The sequence below is a fragment of the Hippichthys cyanospilos genome, chromosome 10, assembly GCF_059441005.1.
Source record: "Hippichthys cyanospilos isolate Australia breed blue-spotted pipefish chromosome 10, RoL_Hcya_1.0, whole genome shotgun sequence".
NCBI lineage: Eukaryota > Metazoa > Chordata > Actinopteri > Syngnathiformes > Syngnathidae > Hippichthys > Hippichthys cyanospilos.
The window spans coordinates 5207501-5231637 of NC_142378.1; the positions used below are offsets into that span (position 1 = coordinate 5207501).

At 41.6% G+C, this 24137-nt stretch overlaps 1 long non-coding RNA gene across 3 annotated transcripts in view; it reads right to left on the reverse strand.

The window, feature by feature from the left end:
• LOC148416718 (uncharacterized) overlaps positions 1-24137 on the reverse strand; it is a 40742-nt gene that overhangs the window by 3088 nt on the left and 13517 nt on the right. The gene's annotated exons all lie outside the window — the stretch shown is intronic.

Consider the following 24137-nt stretch of genomic DNA (forward strand, 5'->3'; position numbering starts at 1 on the left):
TCCGGCGAGTTACCAAAGTGGCGGCGTGTTGCCGAGGGACACTTGGCGAGTTTGACGGTCGTTTGCGTCCGGCAGGAAACGGCGGCCGAGCGCCTCTCGCCTCGCCTTCTAAGTTACACCGGCGGGCGCGCGCGCACGCGGGCATCAACATTTGTCCAAAGCAATTTGCCGAGTGCTGCGGATCAGCGGCGCCGCGTCGGGGCCGGACATTAGCAATATTAGCGCTCCGTATGGGCGCCCGCCCGGTCACCTGACTCTCAAGGTCACCTTCATTAAATGCCCGCCCTCTAATCAAATCCCGCACGGCAACCCGTTTATTTATAGCCAACGCACAACAACGGCATTTGCTCGCTCAAATGTGATGGCAGGAAATGGGATTAAAGACGCTAGCAAATTATCTAAATGGGACGCTCGGCCAACAGTGAACATGACGTCGCCCGACGTCTTTGGGGTCGGGCGAAGACCCCGCGACGCCGTTGCGTCAAGCAGACTTTTTTTTTTTTTTTTTTTGCGGAGGGCAAACTCATTATCAGTTTAAACAGGAAGTAGCTTGTCTGTTAACAGTTTACAAAATGTCCTAAATTCATTGATTGGAATTGTGTTGTTCGAACTAGAGCACAGAATGAATCAACGCCGCCTTGGATTGAGTAGCAAACACCGAATCTGACTTTTCCCGGTCCGCTTGAACGCATCGCAGCATATTGTTGTCCGGGAGGAATTGCTTATGCACAGCAATGAGCAATGGATGATCTTAAATGTTAAGAAGAGACGTTTTTATTTATTTATTGTTTGTCCCGGTTTCATGTCACGGTTTTGATTTTTTATCGTTAACAAAAAATGTTAATGATTTGGTTTTTAACAAAGTGGCAATTTTCGGCTAAAATTATTTGTTTGTTTTAGCAATATGTGTGTGGTTTGTGTCTGCCCTTAAAAAAAATCAATAAATACAATAAAATGATATTTTCCCAACATTGATCTTTTTACCCCAATTCCGATCAGTTGAAAATGTTGCGATCGGGCCTCCGATTTCCGATTGCGTGATCTGGATCTGATTTTACTTTGAAATAATCGGTCCAATGAAGGCGGCGTGTTCGTTTTCCATTTATTGTACCGGCACAAAGGGAGTTTGCGAACTTGAACGCTGGTGCTAGCTAGCTAGCTAGCTAGCTAGCTAGTATGACAAGCAAAACAAACGGATTTAAATGTTCCCTGAAATCGAATAAGCTTAGTAAAGCGATTTAGACTAAATATGATACGTTTCGCCCCATTTACCAACACCATCGAATTGGAATTTTTCATTTTCTGACGGAACGGATTCGCCATTCGCTGCTTAAACGGTTAGCAAACAGCTGATTTGGGCTGCAAGCAAAAACCTCAAAAAATCATAGCCACGTAATTTCCTGATATTGCCATAGGTTAGCGCGCCTGCTATCGGCGACGGGAAATACGCCCAAAAAGGACGACGCACCTTTGCGCCGTAACGCTGCCGATCAGCTGGCCAGCTGCCACCGAACGCAAAATAAATAAATAAATAAATAAGCGGCGGGCCTTAAAAGTCGTCATCCTCAATCCAATCACTTTGTCTGGGGTAATTAAAATGATTATCTTAATGAGCTTAATTAACAACATTTGACTACGGGACACAGCCATATGGCGCTGGAAAACAAAGACGGCAGCTAATTAAAGTTAAAATAATGCAGGTTTTAATTAACTCAACCCCGAGGCGTCAACATTTTCACATGTATCCCAGCCGATAATTAAAAAGTCCTCCTGCCCGAGCTGTTTTTTTTTTTTTTTTACCCCCTCCTCCTCCTCCTCCTCCTCGTCGTACTCGCGAGCTAATTAAATCTGGAAATAAATTAGCAACGCCACAACGCTCCAAATATGAAGATGACTTCACTTTCTAATGAAATTAATTAGCTGCGCCGGACGGAGGGACGAATGGACGGACAGAGAATCGTCGGCCCGCCCGGGGCTCCGCATTTACCGTCGCGACGCCAAGACGCCCGCCGCTCTCTAGGCCAATCAGAATGCAGATGGAGCTGCGCCTGTAGAACGCAGTGAAGAGCGCAGCGTAGTTTGCGCACGTAAAATCGTGGAAGTTTCTCAAAAGTGCGCTTTTCGATCCGGTGCGCCTTAAACCGAAAATTTACACTTTTGGGCGGCGAAAAAATAAAATAATCGCCATGGACATTCTTCAATCTTTACTTCTGAATTTCAGTTACAAATGTATTTTTTTACAATTTTTATAAGCATTTTATAATAGTTTCGTTATATATAATTATTATACATTGCTATATATAATGATATGTTTGTAAAAGAAAGGGCAAATTTATCAAATAAATGCAGATATTGTTTCAAAACAATATCTGCATTTATTTTATGATTTATTTGTTATAATAAAAACAATAATAACAAAAATTCCATTTTGTTATGGTTCAATCGCCATCTAAAAAAGGAATGAACAAGTTTGATCAAAGTCAGCGTTAGGAGAGAAAATATTATATATGATAAATATATTTAATCAATAAATCATTTTCAAATGAATGGACTCTTTAAAAAGAAAAAATACGTCCGGGACTGACTGAGGAGTTAACGAGCCAAGCGTCTGACAGCGCGTATTTGATTCACGCCATTTCCTCTTGGGTCACGCAACATCGACCAATCACGTTGGACGCGCGCTTCTTAAAAAGACAGCGTCCTCATTAGCTTGAAGATGAAAAAGGAATCATTTCAAGTGTTCAAGCAAAGGCAACAGTTAGGTGACGCCGCGCACACGCGCCAACATTTTACTCCCAAATGTCGTCGGGGCAACCATGCGGCTAATTAGCTCCGGCAAAATGTCGTCGCTGGCCGTCGGCCACGCGGATCCCGTTTGTCGCCGGAGACGAGTTATAAATACTCCTCGGCGCGGAGAGTGATAAGGCGCTAATTAGCAACTGTTAGCGGCACGTAGAGAAAAAAAAAACACGCAAAAATGTTATCAGCTCTCATTGCTGTTAGCACATGCAGCTCGCGAGCGTCGGGGAATTTGCATACGACACGCTATACGCTAGATTGTAGGTTACATGCTACGCGCTACGCTACGCTACGCGGCGAGCTCGCCCCGTTCGCACTCCGGCCTGACAAATGAAAGCCGGCCCGGTCGTTAGATGGAGATAAGAGCGTTATCTTCTCCGCTTTTATCGCCGTCGTTTCTCTTTCCTCGGGCAGATTGTTAGCGTAATTGGTACGTTACGCCCGCGCGGAGAAGGGAAGCTACTTTTTAACCCCTGTCACGCGCTTTGGCCTCCCAAGGAAATCTTGACACGTTTTTGCTCGTTTCGTCAGGTGCCTGACATGACCTCTTGTCTCGTTCTTTCAATTAAACTTGAGCGGCGCTTTGGGCTCGCAGAAGGTCCGAGAAACCGGCCAATCAGAGGGCAGCGCCCCCCCTTTTTTTTTTTTTAATGTGTGTTTTTTGCGCTTTTGAAAATAGGTCACACTGAGCACGGTTCAAGTTCACTTTGCGATGGGAACGAGCAAAGCGGGGAGGAATTGACATGCTGCGATTGGGGGCGGAGCCAGAATTTTTTTTTGGTTTTGTCGGGGAATGTTATCGATTTGCGAGAATCAACATTTGTTTTCGCCTAAATTTTAATAAGTACGAACAGCAACTGTGTCAGGCTCTCCGCATCAAAGTGTGCGCAGTCATTTACGTCTATCACGCCAGCCTATATGGAGCACTCGAGCGCAGCTAGCTAGCGGCTAATTTGATGCAGCTACGTATTCATGGAAAATGTATTAATGTTTTTGTTCTACATAAATCCAGGACATTGCTTGGTGTTAATAATAATAATAATAATAATAATAATAATAATTTTTGTTTTGTCGATTTGAAAATTAGTTCTGGATTTTTTTTTACGAAATTATGCTTTTCATGACAAAAACTTTTTTTGCGATTTTTCCTCAGATAAATTGTTTAAAAATTAGAGTATATAGCACATCAAAATTTCAAACAGTATGTTATAAAACAATATTATTGTAAAAAATAAATTTATGACTAAAATGCAGAGGTAAAACGAAGAATTTTTGTTGTGATTAAGGTATTAAAAATGAAAATCACGCGGTTAATGCTCTGTATTAAGTGCACCGAATTATAAGGCGCACAGTCAGCTTTTCATAAAATTGTATGGAAAATACAGTAGTTTATTATTTAAATTGACTTACAAGAAGGTTTTTGTCACATTTAATTTGTTTTCCTAACATGATGAATAGCTCGCCATTTGTTAGTAAATACGTCAGTTTAAACCAAAATGTATCTCTCCAGGAGGACATAGCCGCTAACCCGGCGCTAACCCAAATACGCGGACTTCCTCGCTGTCTCTTTCGGACGGCGGTGTCATGCTCAGCTAGCGGCGTCTTGCACACACGCGCTCACAAACTCTTGTGGATTCATTTGAAGCGCCGGCTGACTTGTGATTCCTTTTAATTAGCGGGAGAATTAGCGGCTTTGTTAGCGTGCCTTCCCGCAGGAAATGAGCCTGGGGGCTAATAAAAGCTGAACGCCGCGCTTGTGACATTTTCAGCAAGTTTTGCCAAGCGATGCCTCCAACACCCGCGGGCTAAAATATGCGATGCTAAAATGTTAGCTGACGCTTTAGATCACGGTACGCTGCTGTTAGCGCACGATGCTAACGTGAGGGCTACGAGTTGTCATTCCAGAATTTCAAATTGAACCCTTTATCTTGCTGTTTTTTTATCTTGCTGCATCCCCTTCATATCGTAACCACTGATATAACTTTGTCCATTTTGGTAGGAAAGTCGGCTTTGCACTTTAATTGTTCGTTTGTTTAGCGTGTCTGTTCAACGTATATATAGCACATGACGTTTTGTTCCTTTTCTCGATCTTCCGAAGTGTTTTGTTTTCGCTTCTTTACTTTCTGGCTCATTGTTACCCGATCGCGTATTACTTGACTTGTCGCTAATACACGAAAAAATGCCGAGTTGATGCTGTTTGAGGCCTAAAGATCGCACTTTTATTTTCGTAACGAGCTCACGCAAGTTTGCAAAACGCGACAGTTGAATTTTCTCCGTTGTTTCGTCATTGCGCGTCGTCGCGCGTGACTTTCTAAATCAGGCTGCTTGGTGCCAACGAGCCTCCCACGTAGTAGTAAGTTGAATAAACTCAAAAACTGAAGTCATCCGTCACAGCTATTTGATTGGTCAAATCATCCATGATGGCAGTCAGGAAGAAAGTGTCACCTTGTCCCAGCAGCCGCTCACTTATTCAGACCGTTCCCCCCGATACTCCACCTCAACGGGCCTGTCTGGCGTGATGTACGCGGCGGCTACGCTATCTCCCGCCGCAGAGCCCGGCGCGATTGTTCCTGATATTTTTATGACGGCGCCCTCAATCATAAACAGAGATTAGCGATTAGCTATCACACACTTGGTCGCGCATTAGCATGGCGCTGAATAGCATCTACATGCTATTATGTAAATGCTAACATCTGCTAGCTGCCACGCGCGCCTTCAAATGACCTTTCGGACGTCTTTATTCCGCCTTCTCCTACCTCAGACTTTCCTTTACAACTTCTTAGTTCTACTAACGCTAACTACTACCTCCTATTGGCTTGTATTAGCTTCGTCTTTGCCCGCATACATTCTAATACCCACTAATACTTTCCAGTAACTGGCAACCTTTCTAACTTCTTCTACTGCCTGCTGACCTTCGATGCTACCATAATTCCCAACATATAAGGCGCACATTTCCCGAAAATGAAGGCTAAAAGTAAGGACGCGTCCTTTAAATGGTAACGGTATAAACGGTTCTTACTTCCGATAACGACCGTAACGGGACGAGCTAGAGTCAATTGGCTGTTAGCGTCAAGTGCCTTTTGCAGCTAACAGCAGCTCGCGTTAGCAGAGGTCGTTACGGCATTATTTTCAATAAAAGAAGCAAGCAGACCGGACCATCATCCGAGTCCATCCTTGTTCACACACAGAAATAATACTAAAACCGAGAGGTTCATGTAAAAGTTATGTCTACAGCTAATTCGATTAAGAATGACAAGGTATGAAGCTTTGAAATAGATGCGCTTACATATGCAAATATTGGCAATGTGTTTATTTGTTTACTTGATTTGTCTGATTAATCTACTTGGTTTCAAACAGATGTCGGGTTTACTTAATTAAAATTGATGAAAATCTCTATCGTCCAATGGTGAAAATCGAGTATTTTTTGGCCTTGCGTTTCCTGTACTCGATAGACGGGCGACGAAACGTTTTGAAAGGGTTTGCAGCGTCCATTTTGGGTCAAGTTCCAGCGAACGCAAAAGGCCGCCGCTCGTCCCGGGGCGTCCGTGCAAAGCGCTGTCGACAGCAACGTGAGGTGCGAGGACAGCGGCGGCCACATTGGATCTCGTCAGCGCTGGCGGTCGGACGCTATCGCCCGCCGCCGTGTCCCTGTCACCAATCGCGCGGCGCACACACACATGCGCGCGCGGCACTACCACGTCAATGCTGCTTAACTAATGTCATTAATGACTTCATTAACATTTCCATAATCTATTTTAATAAATTCGAGGCGGCGTTAATGAGCGCTGGGGGGCTGCGGGCGACGGCGGCGTATGGAAATTCAAAGAGCAGCCTGACTCATGTCATGTGACTGCCGTCATGTGACTGGGGGGTACTTGCCCAATAACGGGCCCGTCTTCTATTAGCGCTCGTTTTATTGCTCACTTGTTCCGAAAAGAAAGATGGAGGATTACTGCTCAACTGTACCCATTTAAAGTTGAATGGAATAAGAGACGCCAGTATGCTAACGTCAGTTCTATAGTGGAAGATTTTTTTTTTTTTCAAATCCTGTATAAATGATTTGATTGGTTTTGCGTCATCTAGTAAAACGTAATTGCTTGCTTGTTAGCTAATATCAGTTTGATAGTGAAGATTTCTATGTTAAATTCTGTGTGAAAAGTTTGATGACTTATCTTTGAGTCACTAAAAAATGGCTAGCATGCTAGCTAACGTCGGCTCTATAGTGAATTTTTTTTTTCAAATCTGCTAGTTTTCTTTGAGTAATTAGTAGTAGCTAACATCCGTCCTATAGAGAAAGATGGGTTTTTTTCATATCAGTTTGAATCCCGTATAAAAAGTTAAAAGTGAAAATTCCCCGGATATCGTGACACGCCCGCGCTTTGTGAAAAAGGACTGGAAAACGAGAGAGCCCAAGAACCAGATGGCGCGACCGCACCCGAACGAAAACGGACGAAGGAAACACTTTGAACGGCATCTTGGCTTTTCGGTATGGAAGCGTCCGGTCTTGGGACGGATGAGGTCCAATGGCGTCACGTGACTGGTGTGGTAAAAGGCCGTTATTAGGAGAGGTGATCTTCACAGAGTCAGGCCCCCCGTGGCCTCCCTGCGGCACCGGTGCCAGCGTCCTGCTGCCCCCTGTCAGGGGTGTCAGCTTGCATCCAAGTCACCCCTTGGGGGGGGGGGACCCACTAGAAGCCCCCTCCCCCTCTTTGATACGTCTCTGACAGACAACATTAGGCTAGGACCTGGACTTTGGCCTATTACCACTCCTGCTACCTTCCATCGCTTCCTCATAACTCTGAGGACCTTCTCTTCCAACCTGTCAGCAGCTCCCATTTCTTCACTAGATTCTTCTAGCTCCAACTATCTTCTACTTTCTAATTAATAAGCTACACTTTAGCTGATTAATTACTAAAAGAATAGATTTAGTCAATTGAATCAAGTATTTTAGTACTTCACAAAAATAATTGATTACTTTCCTTCTTAACCGAGTTTGGACCAGCCATTTTTAGAACCCTCCTTTGGCCAAACGCACAAAAAAGCCGTAAGATATTTTGGGGAGATTGAATGAGTTCTTTATTACCGTGCTAAATTTCTGCTACCTTCTTCTGCTTGCCACTTGTGAGGACAACTATTGTATGTTTGTTGCTAGCGTAGCAATAAGAAGTCGGTCCGAGTCGCGGTTAAAAATGCGGTGCTGTTAATTACAGGCATGTGTTTTATGACTGTGACCTTTATGCGTTAAACTAATCAATCAATACGGGAGGGAGGCGGCCTATTGGGAATATTTACATATGCAGATTCCCAAAGTAGGCCACGGTTTATCCCTGCACAATCATTATTAATATCTAGACAGTCAACCCAAATACGTTTTCAGCATATTTTACACGAGCTGCACGTTATTAATTAGCCAACGCCGGCTAGCGTCGGCTCGGCCGCGTTTGACCCACATGACCCGGGTTTTCTCGGACGCCAAAATAATAAAAAATCATTCTATAATTACTCGGGACGCATAAAAGTAAGCTAACGGCTAATTTTAGCCGTCGTCATCATTTTTGTTTGTTTATGCACTCGATAGCTAGCTGCTGCTTTCTGCTTCACGGAGGGTGATGCGACTACTTTTTTTTCACAGTGCAAATGAGCGAAAGAAGCAACGATTCCGGTATAACAGTCGTGTTATCTTAGCTAGCAGGCTAACTAGCAGTAGTGAGGAATAAGCAGTGCCATTTTTCGTTTGCTAACAAATGGACAAAACGAACAAAATCAGCGATTTGAAGATGAACCAACTGCTAGCAAATGCTAGCTACAAAGTCTATCAACGAGCTTCCCTCTCTCAGTTGAAGGCGTTACGCTAGAAAGGGGGGAGGTTTGAAGCGTGCGGCAGCGCATTCCTGCCGGTGGCGCTCGGACTTGCTGCTGCATGAGGCTCCTGTGTTAAAAAAGCCCGCGGCCCGGAAACGCAACGCCGGCTGACTTTTCCTGACGTGTCCCGGCAAAGAAAAAGCCGTCGCGTTTGTTTGATTCAAAAGTTTTCAACATGCTTGCTTTGGCGCAGGAACACAGGAAGTTCCTGGCCTTGGGCTGCAGCAGACGCTGTAATGGAGCCAAAGGTTTGAACAAAATCCAAGACCTGTGGGCCGTGTTAGTTAGGAGCACTTGCCGTTTTTAATCACCTTACATCAAAGTAACTCGATATAAGTCTTACAACGTTGAGCCCACATACCAAATAAGTAATCGACCAACAAAAGAACAAGGGAATTCACTGACACAAGAAACACCTGAAGGAATACGAGCCAAAATAAAGTTTTCACTAACTATGAATAACGGGAATCTTAATAGCTACATCATAAACTACTTACAGATCAACTAACTAACTAACTAACTGGCTGACTGACTGTTTTTTTCACCGTGTAGAATTATCTCAGCAATCAATAATGGTACATTCTTAACTAACTAACTAACTAACTAACTAACTAACTAACTAACTAACTAACTAACTAGCTAGCTAGCTAGTTTACTAACTAACTAATTTTTCATTAGGTAGCTTACTAGCTACTGGCTACTAGCTGACCGGCTTTCCCTTCTAATTGTACATACTAACCAACCAACCAAATAACTAACTAGTTTTTCACCAAGTATAACTACGTCAGCAATCTATAATAGTACATTTGAACTAACTAACTAACTAACTAACTAACTAACTAACTAACTAACTAACTCGTTTTTCACAAAGTAACTAAGCAATCAATAATGGTAAAATTTAACTAACTAGATAACTAACAAACCAACTAACTGACCTAACTAACTAGGCCTCACAACTAACTTTTAAACAAACACTAGTTTTTGACCAGGTAGAACTTGCTGACTGACTCTCACACTTTGGCCAATCAAAAGTAGTAGATATTGGTAGCTATAGTTCTACAAATAGCAACATATCAACAAACTAACTCAACTACTTTTTTCAAGGTAAAAGTAACTATTCCAATTTGAGCAATCCAAAAAAAAACAACGGTACATCTTTTGTTAACTTTCATTTTATTAACTTCGTGTAGCTGCATAGAATATGATCTAACAAACTAATTTTTTTTCTACGGGTAGAACTAACAGACTGCCACAATTTGAGCAATCAAAACGGCACATATTTTGTTTGATACGATTTTGTTTTAAAGCGCTTGTGTCCGTCTCTCTGCTTGCTCACCTGCAGAAATCGAAATAACCCCGTGGCATTTTTCATCACGTGAGAGTAATGCTGAGCAAACAGGAATGCGTGATTAGGACTTGTAATTACCACTCAAACTGGACAAAGTCCCCCCGCAAAAATAAATCCCATCACGTCCCCTTTTTTTTTTCTTGAACTTTTTGAGGCCAACGCTCATCATATCATCGTCATCCTTCATCGTCGTCATCGGCATAACGGCGGGCGCCCACGTCCACGTCATTTAAATACTCGTAATGTGCAACGGCGCGACGGCCGACGTTTTATCGTGAAAGGTTCAATCGGGATCCCGTCGATACGCGTCGTAACCATTGCAATCAGACGCCCCGACGTCGGAGCCACATTTTAATTGACCAAAACCGCATGATTCACTTGCTTCCCCCCGCACGCGCTCTCTTTATGTTAGCCCCGCTTCTATTCCTATTCCTTACTTAGTTGCTATGGCTATATGTTGTTATAAATTGTCACTTAGTTAGGCCAGGAAGACACATGGAGACTATCAGGACAGATTTTTTCAGTTTTTTTACATATAGAAAAATCCTTAGTGCCTTAGTTTGTTAGCTATTTTAGTTAGCCAAAACAACTAATGAAGCACAATTTGGGTTATAAAAAAAAATACTAAGATAAACCTTTTGAACTAGACCTACCTTCAAGGTAGCTGTCACTCGTTAGCTTAGCATGCTAATACAACAACAGCTTTTTTTGGATAACAAAAACTAAACAAATAGGATTAGCATAACATCGACGTATATTTGTGAAATTGTAACTTGATTAGACAAGGAACACGTATAACGACTTTCATGCCCGATGTTTTTTTTTTTTTAAACATGTTAAAAATCAAGAAAAATCCTTATATGTGTGCCTTAGTTCGTTAGCTAGTTATATAGCATTAGATAGCCAAAGTAACTAACTAAAAATGATTTGTGTTATTCGAAATACTGGTAAAATCAACCTTTTTTCAAGGTAGCTGTCACTCATTAGCTTAGCATGCTAATTCACCAACAGCTTTTTTTGACAAACAATGAGCAAGAACACAACAACTATAATTAGCATAACATTGATGTGTATTAGCAAAATATTCACATGATGCATTTAATTTGCCTATTAGCCTCACAAGGTTACAAATCAGTGATTAGCACAAATGATGCTGATGTACTTTTCTCCCCACAATTATTTATGACACATTACAGTGATAATGGCGACACTAGTGATGCGTTTCAGCCTAATGAGCCAAGACGGTAGTGAATTAGTGGCAGCTAAATTAATACATCGCTTGTCTTTGCCAGACTTTTTCCCGCCAGGAGGCCACCGCTAATGCTAACGCGATCACGCAGGGAGGAACCAATTTTTTTCCCCCACTCCCTGGAGCTACACGACACTATATTTGTAAGCGTGCAAGTGTGATTGGTTGACACCAGACCCCTCTTTAAAATGATAGGATTAGCATTAGCTAATAAAACAGCGTAGCCTTACTTCACAGGAAATATATTGTCTAACTTAAAGTGGCCTGTTGTTTCTTTTTTCTTATATTTGGGATTCATTTCAACAATTTAGTTAGTAGCGTAAAATGTACTTTTTGAATTAACAATATTTTAAGCTTCCAAGTATGACGCATTGATATGGTGTCAGGCACGGCCTTAAGATTATAATGTTAGCATTAGCTAACTAAAACAGAATAGCATTTTTCTTAGGAGATTATTGTTTACCCTAAAGTGGACAAAAGTGTGCCTTTTGAATTTTGTTCTTTTTTTTAGAGGTTCATTTTAACAACAAGTTAGTAGCGTGAAATTCAAAAATGATACGATAACATTAGCATTAGCTAACTAAAAGAAAATAGTTTGTTTTTTTGTTGTGTTTTGTTTTCAGAAAATACATCATTTACCTTCAAGCAGACCAAAAAGCACTTGTTGATTTTTTTTTGTCTTCTTTCTTAGGTATTCATTTTAACAAGTTAGTTGCGTGAAATTCACTTTTTTCCAACAATATTTTAGACTTGCAAGTATGACGGATTTATACCAGACCCGCCCGACAAAAACACTACACTCAAAACGTAAAATTGTTATGAGTTATCCGTATAAAATATTTCCATAGTCAATTCCGTTATGGAGTTAATGTATTCCGCTCGACTTTGTCTTGGGAGGCGAGATAAAGTGCATATGGGAGGCAAAGCCCAAACAGTTGTTGTGCGCTAATTCCCCTGTAAAGCATCTAATCACCTTCAGATGGGAACAACTTTAAAGGTCAGTCAGCAGATGCTTCCTGGTGCTCTGTCATGAGCTAAAACAAAAATGGAATATGACAACAAATCGAGGCCGCTTCATGCTGTTAGCGCAGACCGCGCGAGCGAAAAAACACGCAGCTAACCTTTCGGTTTGGCCTCTAGCGCTGATTAGTTGTGATAATTATCCACGCGCGAATGTTATCATTAGCCGCTAAGCTGGGTAGCTAACTTGTCTTGCGCTGTTGCCGAAGGTAGGGTGTTTTATTGATTCTTCAAGTTTTTATGTGTAGTCTACAATCTTGTCCAAGCTTCATCACGCAAGCTAACATTAGCTGCTACTTCGGGCTTAGTTAGCGAGCTCTGTTCTCGAATCTTTTAAGGACAAACAAGTCCACTGCAATTTGAAATACATTTGAGCGGTTACATTTTTTTTGTTTAAGTTAAGTTTTTTAAATATGGTTGTGACAATAATCTAGTTGTCAACTACATCATTACCTCAAGATGTGGATGGATGAGGATGAATTTTTTTAGTCCGTTTTGGAAGAAAAGTCGGCTATTTGCTTTGAGTGTTTGTTTGTTAAGCTTCAACGTGTCTGTTTCGTTCCTCTTCTCGATCTTCCGAATTGTTTCGTCTTCACTTTTTACTTTCTGACTTGTCACTGACAAAAAAAGTTGCTGAGTTGATGTTTCGGCCTAAAGTTTGCACTTTTTTTTTCCTTAACGAGATCTTGCAGACTAAATTTCACGACACGTGACCTAGCTGAATAAAAGAGTAAATAGATGATGATTCATATTTTGACGTCAAAATGTTTGCGTCCCCATCAACATCGCGACTATGAACGAAAAACGTGCAAGAACCCTTGAAAAAACTTGAAAACAGCCATTTTGTTTTGAAGCAGCCATTTTGTGATGCTGGAAATTCGTCATGACAATCAAATCTGGTTTTTGCGACTTTTGTGTTATTTTTCCCAGTAATAATGACATTGATTGGACTAAAGGGCGCAAATGGACATTGCAATTGTCCCGAAGGAAAAAAAAAAAAAACAACGTGCACTTTTGCTAATGTGCGTCACTGTTGAAAAGACTCTTGCGCATATTGTGAGATCAAAGCAATGGGGTGGCAATTACCGTTCATTTGTTGCGCCGTGCTTGTCAGCGGCCACAAAAGCAAAAAAGGAGATAATAAGCATACGAACTATCAAAGGAGAGAACAGAAATCCAAATAAAAAGGAGACGTAATTAGTGCCTATAACAGAAATAATCATCCTCACGTGGATTTCAATTCACACCCGTATAATAGAAAGTTGTTACTCTGGAGGGAAGAAAAACATATTATTTATCTTCAAAAAAAAATGCACAGAAGAAACATTTTCATTTCATCAACTCGCTTACAAAAGGTGTGTCAATTAATATACAAATTCATCATTAAATTCAAGTTATTTGTAGTACAAATTTTGCAAGTTGTCTTTAATTTTAGAATTACAATTCAGCTCATTCAATGCCAGGGACGTAGTTTTATGTTTTTCTAAGGGTCCGGAAGTTCAATCCCAGATGCTTGACTCATTCAATGCCACGGACATATTTTCACATTTTTGGAGTGTGAAAATACGTCCCTGGCATTGAATGAGTTTTAATGTGATTTAGAAAAATCATCACAATATTTTATACCATTTGCTTCAGGTTAAAATGTTTCATATATTAGTGTTAATGTTCCACATCCATTTAAATTTATTGTTTGTTTTTGTTTGTTTGTTTTGTTTTTTCAGCTTCAAATGCTTCAGTTGGCCAAAAAATGTTTCTTTGTTTGAATGAGAATTAACAAATGATTTTATTTCAGGCACCTCAAGCTATTTTTTTCTTCAGATTCAGAATAAGCTGTAACCTGTAAAAAGTCAACATTTTCTGAAAGGTGATTTAAATAGCTTTTTTTCCCTTCTGTTTAACGTAAAAAAGGATAACATTTTAGGGATATGTTTTTTTTATTTTTCATCTAATAAGTCTTCACACAAAGACTTCACATGGAAAAACAACTTGGGTGTTTTTTTTCCGTTTAATAAAATGAACGTACATGTGTTGAGGTGTCGCTAAACGAGCTAGCTAAAAGGCTGTTTTCACTTCCCCCCTTCGCTGGTGGGCAAACGTGAATCCGGCCCGCGCGCGAGTAATGACATAACATCATTATGCGGGGAAAAACAATCAGCGCTAATAATCTATGAAGAAAGGTGCGGATTAGCGTTTTTAGTCCTCCACGCACTCTGCCTTTGGGCTAACGAGCGCGCCTTTACGTGGAATGCGCCTCGTAAAAGGTTGGCCTTGGCGCGCTCTTTCGTGAAATACGGCTTCCATCGCAGCAATCAGCGCCGGCCTAATTGTTGTTGTTGGCGCTCTCAAGGAGAGCCAGCCAATTAAAAGTCCTTCCCGCCGCCAATTAGCTTGCACATGTCCACCAGCTAACAAGAAAATATGGCTGGCTGATGAACGAGCGTACTTAGAGCTGACATTTGGAAAAGTTGATTGCTTGGGACACCAAACTTGCTGGATGTGTCCATCAACAGTAAAGTCACAAGCAAGGCAGCCATTTTGGCTCCAAGTAGCCGTTTAAGCTAGCCCTTTTGGGCTGCCAACTGTGTAATCCTCCAAGCTACTCTGACAGCGACATCAGATTTGCTAGGCTTCTCCAGCCTGCGTAAAAGCACTAAAAGTCTCATGATTGTGTCCACGTATCAGTTCCCCGCTCCAGTTGTTTCCTGTCCAGGTGTTCCTTGTCACCTAATAAATGTGAGTGTATTTAGTTCCCCGTTTAGTTTCTCTTCCTTTCGGATCGTTGTCATGACTACCGCTTGTGTTTTTTTCATGTTTACCCGCCTGCCTGTCTTCGTAGCTTTTCCTGTCCTTTTTTCCCCCGCGTCCTGGTTCTGTTTACACTTTTTGTGAATTAAATATGGACTTCATCATCAACGCCTTTCCTCTGAGCTTCCCTGCACTTGGGTCCACAATTTGACAGACCCCTTGACAGAATAATAATAACACAAAACAACAAAGTCCAATTGGTCTGATTGTCCATTTCAATCATTTTCAAAATGTCCGAATTTTTTTTTTTTGGGGTCAAAATTGAAAATCCGTTCATCAAACAGCGGGACGATTGAAAACGGACATTGTTTTGTTTTTGTCGGCGTGTTGGGCAGAGCAAAGTTTTGCAGGCTATTTTTAGCATGGCGGCCGGTCTGCGAAAAGATGTGCTGATGCGGCGGATACGGCGCTGGTCGGCGTGGCGAGCGAGCGGGCGGGCGGGCGGGCGTCTGATGTACGGCCCCGTTTGCGGGTAATAAGAGCGTCTCCACGCCTCCCGCTGATTTAGATCAAGGTCATTAACGCTGATGTGTCAGAGAAGGAGGCAGTGATTGGGACATTAATCCTGCGCAAATAGTTATCAGCCTGCGCAGGGGACATGCCAAAAAAAAAAAACCAAACCCAAAAGCCTCCTCTGTACTGGAAGCTGAAAAATGCGGCGGGCCGACGCTATCTGGCTCGACTTTTCACGGCGCCGCTCAACAAGTCATAATTCTTAGCCGCCAACATCTGCTTACCTCAAACAAAACACACTCGCAAAAAAGGAAGAAAAAAAAAACGGATAACTTGCATTCATTACTCAAAAGCCGTCGAGTAAGCCGACGTTGAGAAAAAGAAAAAACGATATCGCCTCCAAGTCCAAAAACATTGTTTGGAGTCTGACCTTTTCCTTCAGATACAAATTTTTGCCGGGCCGCCGTTCATCATTTTCGCCGCCCTCAAACCGCTCGTGTGCCAAAAATTGGATTCTTATAAGAATCGCAATTCTCATTTACTACGATTAAAATGTTTATGATACTAACAACAAACTATCCCCGTTCTAAATGCACTAACCGAGAACAAAAATTTTCAAACAGGATAGAAAGCAAATGGTCCTGACGCAACTTCAGCATGTACACAAAAACAAACTTCAAATTAATACACAAACACATATCATTCGCATCTTGCAGTTGCGCATGTTTCATGCTTTGCCCATACTCTCAATTTAGCTGCTCATTTTCATGACTTTTTTCGAAATAAATGTACAGAGAAATCCAGTAATCCCAAGGTTTTTTTTGGGTCAACCACAGTGCCATCTAGTGGCCGACGGTGGAATCGCAGCCAAATGTCCGGCGGAGCAAAAATGAAAGTGCGGAGCCCACCATGGAAGGTGTCTTCGGATTAGCTATGGGGAATGATTATTTGACGTCGAGCCTTGGCACGTTCCTACGTCCTCATCGCCGTCTTTTAATAAGCCCCCGCTAACCGCATGAAGTATATTTTGATACACTCTTAATTTGCCTGCGACATCATTATTAGCTTTTGATAGCGCGGCGCTGCCATCTGGCAAATGTTAACGCGAGCGACCAGATAAGAATTGCTAATGAAGGCTCTTGACAGACTGGCATAAAAACGGGAGGGGGACGTGGGCCCGTTATCGTCAAGGTGCTCCGTAACGCCGACCGAAACCGTGCCCGGACGCCGTCGCGGGGAGATGCGTTTTCACGCGGCTCGTTCTTATAGTTTTTCAAATGGATGAAAACGGCTACGTCATACACACTTTGTTGGTGGAGGGATCATTGTTTTTAAGAACATTCATTCAGTTGTTTTTTTTTTTTGGGGGGGGGGGAATACAGATTTTGTTATTATGATATAGGAAATGTATGTATTTTTGTATTGTATTGTGTTTTGTATTTGTTCTGTATTTTTTGTATTGTGTGTATTTTTTTTGAATAGAAAAGTTAATAAGAGGCTTTTGAAAAATTATGCTTTTCAAGAAAAATAACGTTTTTAAGAACGACATTGAATAAAAAGTTATTTTTTAAGATAAAAACTTTTTTTCTGAAGTTATAAAAAGGAATAATGTTGAAAAAAAGTGTTTTTTGCAGAGAAATTAAGAGTAAACAGTTATATTCTTCAAAGAGAAATGTTCTAAAAAAAAGAGTAAAACATTTGATAATGAAGATGAAAAGAGGAATCCATATTTTTTAAGAAACTGATAAAACTGAATAAAAAGCCATATTTGTAATATTAAAAAGGTATTTTTTCTGAATAGAAAAATTAAAGATATGAAATTTTATTCTTTAGAAATAATCTATAGTTTAAAAAATTTTTAGAGAGAAGGAATCCAGTTTTTTGAAGAAAAATATTTTTAAGAGATTTTTCTGAGTAGAAAAGTTTTAAAAAATTATTAAAAAGTTATACCTTTATAAATAAAGACTTTTTTTTCTGAAAAACAAAAATGAAAAGTTCAAACAAAACAAAAAAGACAATTTCTCAATCTGATCGACATCTATTCCAAATCCAAGTGGTCGGCCATTTTGCACATAAGCGGCACACAAAAGAATCGCTAGGAGGATTACTCCTGTCAAACGCTCTCATTTTTTATCTCCACACGGCGGGATTTTCCAATTCTTCCAAATTCCTCTTCCATCATTCCATCAGATAGCCCCCCCATTTTCATTTTGATTCACTCGCTTGCCGGCTCGCTTTAATCAGCGCGCCAACAAGACAAAGGCGGGGTCAGAGGTCATCAGGCGAACTCTGTCGCTTTCAATCGTTTACACGACACCATCCCGCTGAAGCTTCTGGAAAAGAGCGCCTGGCCCCGTCACTCTTCTTCCTCAAAAATTTTTACACGAAGAATTTTTTGTGCCAAGTGAGCCTCCTGCTTTCTTTTTGAAGAAGTAAAAAAAAATAAACATACTTCATTTTTTACTTTTCCAACACCAATATTGGCAGTTAGCAACGCTAGCAGTAGCAAGCAATACGAGATTGGAGCAGCCTTAGCGGCTAGTGGCGCTCATCCGACCTCTGACTTTGTGTCATGTGGCGTGTTGGCAATGTTAGCGGCTAGCAGCGCTAGCAGCCACGAGCAGCATTAGATGCTAGCAGCATTAGCAGCTAACAAATCTCAACTGCCTGCTCATGATATATTTTACCGTTGTCAGCGCTGAGCAGCGGCTCTGACGTTAGCAGTTAGCAACGTTAGCAGAAGTGTGTTCTACTAGAAAAACTTTACCGCCTGCTGACATTGTTTTAAACGGCGACGGCAGCTAGCAATTAGCAACGGCGCCAACGTTCATCGTTAGCAATGCTGGCAGTAGTGAGCGCGACTAGATGCAAGCGGCTTTAGCAGCTAGCGGCACGAGAAGCTAGCGACATTAGCAGCTCCCAAATCTTTACCGCCTTGCTGACACTGTTTTAAACGGCGACGGCAGCTAGGGATTAGCAACAGCGCCAACGTTCACTGTTAGCAATGCTAGCAGTAGTGAGCGCGACTAGATGCAAGCGGCTTTAGCAGCTAGCGGCACGAGAAGCTAGCGACATTAGCAGCTCCAAATCTTTACCGCCTGCTGACACTGTTTGAAACGGCGACGGCAGATAGCGATTAGCAGCAGCGCCAACGTTCATCGTTAGCAATGCTAGCAGTAGTGAGCGCGACTAGATGCAAGCGGCTTTAGCAGCTAGCGGCACGAGAAGCTAGCGACATTAGCAGCTCCCAAATCTTTACCGCCTGCTGACAATGTTTTAAACCTCGACGGCAGCTAGCGATTAGTAAAGGCGCCATCGTTTGTCGTTAGCAACGCTAGCAGTAGTGAACACGACTAGATGGAAGCGGCTTTAGCAGCTAGCGGCACAAGAAGCTAGCGACATTAGCAGCTAGCAAATCTCAACGGCCTGCTGACATTGTATTAGCAATGACGACGATCATTGATGACAATGACGGCCATCGTGGCGATAACGACGATGACGATGATCGGACGAAGGCGACGATGATGATGACGACGATCACGACGACGACGAGCGTCTCTGTGCCTACTGATGACTTTTGAGCCAAACGGGCTTCCTCAAAATTGTAGCTTTAGCGAGCAAAACTCATCGCTGCCGGTTTGAAGTTTAAATTTAAAAAACGACGAGACGATCTAAAAACGAAGAAGCAATTTGCGGCGGCGTCATGATTTTGCCCTCCGTGACAACCAGCGGTGCGCTAATGAGCCCATTGGGAAGATTCATGCTGTTAAAGAAGTACGATAACGCGCTCAAAGTGACAATTTGATCAGGACGACATTGTTCATTAATGAATGATTTTTTTGCGCCCGGGTCACATTTCCATCAAGGTAGCCCGCGCGGGCCGGATTAGCATCCGCGCCGCGTAACCGAGCGGCCTACTTAAAGACGATTTACGATATCTTTAAAAGTTGATGGCCGCGGATTTGAGAATTATTCATAAGAGCGCCCCGTCGTTCGTCACGCGGCCGACCGACAAGCGCTCGTCTTGGTACTTTCTCAAACAAAGCGGCGGGCTGATGAGCTATTTGTATGCGCCCGCGCGTCCACGCCGACGCCGTAATTAAGCAAAAATGTGTCTCTGCTCGCATTTATTTTTTTATTTATTTTTTTTTTCACGCTCCTGCAAATCTTTTGGCCCAAGATTTGAGACAAGGTAGCTAGCGGCTGACGCATAACGGGGGCGGAGCTAGTACATTTGCTTCAGAGGGTACTCGGCGTCCAGTCACGACCGATCATCGTGCAATTAGGACATCATTCAAAACAACTCGATTTCGTTAGTCTTCAAATGAGTCTTATGATGATTTTCTCTTTTTTTGCCTTGCTCTTAAACATTGCAGTTTTTGTTTGTAACCTTAGAAAATAGCAATTTCATCTTCATTAATTCATAATAATAATATATATATATATATATATATATATATATATATCATACACACTTTGTTGTTGGAGGGATAATTGTTTTTGAGAACATTTATTCAGATTTTTTTTGCAAAAAATACAGATTTTGTTGTTATAATATAGGAAAAATAATGACAAAATATGACATAATAACTATATATATACAAAAATATAGTAAAGAAAAATAAAAGTAAATAAATAAAAGCCATATTTTTTTTAAAAGAAAATGATTTTTTTCTGAATAGAAAAGTTATATAAGAGGCTTTTGAAAAATTCTGTTTATATATATATATATATATATATATATATATATATATATATATATATATATATATGTGACTATTTTATTCCAGAAAAAGTTCTGTTTTGTAGAAAAATTATGTTTTTTTTTAATACTCTATTTCAGATTAAAAAAACTTGTAAAAAGAAAAAACCTTACAAAGTTACAAAAATTACAAAAATTTTTACATAATATTTAAGATTTTTTTATTTGTATTATGATATTATACATTTTATAGTATAATTAAATATATTATAATACAGTCTTTTTATAATATATAATTCCTGACTTAGAAAAGGCTATCAGCATTTCGCAATAGCACCAGAGGCGCAGGGTGGAGACCACTTATTTCACAAACGCAAACACACACACACACGCACACACACACACACACACACGGTAAGACTGCGAGCGTAGATTTGCAGAGAAGTCAAAGTGGTTATCTTGGTGCACATGTGATTTTGCGGTCTACATTTCAAATCCCGGCAATTTCACACGCTCCATTTAAATGTACAATGCGAGGCACTGTGCGGGGCTTTCGTTACGCTCGGCGCGCGCGCACACGTTCAAAAGTTTAGGAGCGTCAGAGAGTTGTTTGATTTTCTTTGCAGTTTTCATTTGCAGTTGGAGTAAGCGCCGGCGTGCGCGATCAGGGGTGTCAAACATACAGTCCGCGGGCCGGTCTCGCTCCGCAAACGCTTTGATTTGGGCCCGCCATATGATTTTGTCAAGTATAAAAACGAGCAGATGACATTGAAGTATTTTTGCCGCTGGCGTTCGTTCATTTGGAAAATGTCTAAAATGGCCGCCAGTGATGGTGTTAAAACATGAATGGAAAACTTTAATGACATCACGCCGCCGTATATTTCTATTTATTTATTTTGTTATCCGGGCTGTTTGTTTTGGGGCCGGGATGCGGCGGGCCCGGCGGCGGCGGCGGGCTAATCAGTCGACGGAGTCCAGCGCGCGCCCTCCTGCCATGACCAGCTCCTTTGCGCTAATTAGCGGGCAAGGCGAGCGTCCTGTCGTCCGAGGGCGACGCGTGTCACGCGGGCAGGAGGGGTGCCCCCCCCCCCCCACTCTCGACAAAAATCTGAATAATGAAGTGCAACGCGGCAACATGATTGCTTGTGACACACCTACTCTGCTAATTATTGCTGTAAGGCCAAAGTGCTAATGAAATGAGTGCCCTCCCGCCCCCCATGCATGAACATAACTCATTGCAGCACGTGGCCCACATTGGGCAGCCCGCAAACAAACCAACATCGGAATGGTGGACACTTGGTGGACACGTGCTGGACGCATTGACAAACAAAACAAAAAAAGACACCAGCCCCCCCCCCAATTAAAAAAAAAATGGAAGGAGAATATACCGTAACGTTGCCAACAGAGAGATGATATGATTGACCTTTTTTTTAAACCAAAAAATGAAAGCTCAAGCCTAATTCGAAACAAACTCAATGTTTGAAACCCTACTATGAGACCCCAAAACTAGTTGAAAACCCTAATTTGAGACCTTAAGCCTCGTTTAAATCCCCACCATGAAACCTTGGCACAGTCAGACTAGTTTCTGTGTTAGCCTAAACTTAATTTGAAACCCTACTTTCATTCCCTACTTTGAGACCATAAATGTAATTTGAAACCCTAATTTAAAACCCAAGGCCTGGCTTAAAACCCTACTTTGAAACCCTAATTTGAGACCTTAAGCCTCGTTTAAATCCCCACCATGAAACCTTGGCACAGTCAGACTAGTTTCTGTGTTAGCCTAAACTTAATTTGAAACCCTACTTTCATTCCCTACTTTGAGACCATGAATGTAATTTGAAACCCTAATTTAAAACCCAAGGCCTGGATTAAAACCCTAATTTGAGACCTTGAACCTATTTAAATCCCTACCTTGAAACCCTGGCAACCTAAGGCCAGTTCAAACCCTTCTGTGTAAGCCTGAATCTAATTTGAAGGTTTTACTTTGATGTTTTAAACTTAAGGGCTTCAAAGTTGGGTTTTAATCAGAATCAGGATTTCGTCTCAAATTTTTAAAGTATGGTTTCAAACTGGGCTCAGGCTTTCAAAGTAGGATTTTAAACTGGGTTAAGGGTTTTAAAGAAGGGCTTCAAACTGGGGTTAGAGTTTCAAAGTAGGGTTTTAAACTAGGCTTTGGGTTTTAAATTGGGGTTTGAACTACTTAGGCTTTGTATTTTGATTTCAAACTGGGTTTAGGGTTTCAAAGTAGGGTTTTAAACTGGGGTTACGTTTTCATAGTGCGTTTTAAACCCTTTGGGTTAAGGTTTTAAATCCTTTTTAAAGTTTTAAACTTTTCAACCAAACCAAAATAATACCTTTCTTTCTTGCAAGCAAAACAGACAGCGAGGAGGAACAAATACATTTCTACTTGTAAACTTCTTGTTCATAAATACGAGGCGCGGCGGCGAGCGGGCGCCTGTGGCCGCGGCCAACCTTTTCATTTAGCCGGCGCAAGCTAGCGCCGCCCGCTTCAGATACGGGGAATCAGGTGCGCGGCCCGCATCCAAACAGCGCTTGACGCTCTGACCCGCGGCGCCGCCATGAATACGCGGCGGGCATCAAGCGCGCAAACGCCCGCATTAGCATGAGAGAGCCAAACGCGTCATTAGCGGCGGCGCGTGAAGCCAATGGCCGCGCCGTCATTACGCCGCTCGGCTGCCTTGCAACAAAGACCAAAAAAATAAATAAAAAATGGGCTTGATGACGCACGCGGGAAGGCAACCGGGAAAATATCAAATGAATAATAGCGCATTTTCTTTGTGCAAGACAAAAATATGGATGATTTTTATGTATTCAGGCTAGGAGTTTTAAGAAAAAGAAAAACATTATACTGTAGGTCCGTAATTTCCACACTATAAGGCTATATATATATATATATATATATATATATATATATATATATATATATATATATATATATATAGTATGAGTTTGAAACCATACCACTAGTTAAAAAGCTTAACCCAAGATTGAAATCCTACTTCTTAAAACCATACTTTGAAAGTCTCAGCTTAGTTTGAATCCCTACTTTATAACCTTTACCTTAGATTGAAACCCTACTCCTCGTTAAGACCATACTTTAAAAGTCCAAGCCCAGTTTGAAACCGTACTTTAAAACCCTAAACCATGATTGAAAGTCGACTTAAAAGTGTACTTTAAGACCCTACCCCTAGTTTGAAACCTTAACCCAAGATTGAAAGCAAACTCCTCATTAAAATTGTACCTTAAACCGAGATTGAAACCCTACTCCTCGATAAAAGCATACTTTGAAACCCTACTCCTCGTTAAGACCATACTTTGAAAGTCCAAGCCCAGTTTGAAACCTTACTTTAAAACCCTAAACCATGATTGAAAGTCGACTTAAAACTCTACTTTAAGACCCTACCCCTAGTTTGAAACCTTAACCCAAGATTGAAAGCCAACTCCTTATTAAAATTGTACCTTAAACCGAGATTGAAACCCTACTCCTCGATAAAAAGCATACTTTGAAATCCTACATCTAGTTACAGTACGAAGCTTAACCCAATATGGAAACCGTACTTCTTATTGAAAAAGCGGACGGTGAAACCCTTCCACTTATTTGAAAGCTTCCTTTGAAAGCCTGAGCCAAGGTTGAAACCCGGGTCCTGGTTAAAACCCTACTTTGAAAGTCTAACCCTAGTCTCAAGGCTAATTTTCAAACCTTAATGCCAGCTTGAAACCCTACTCCTGTTTGAAAGCGTCAGCCTGCCGCGTGCAATATGCGGGTGGGCTTTTTGTCCTTGCCGAGGTCCGGGCGGACTTTGGCCACCGCCGGCGGCGTCGGGCCCGACCGGGCTGGTGCGCCGCCACGCACGCGTCCTTGCACTTTACGCTGA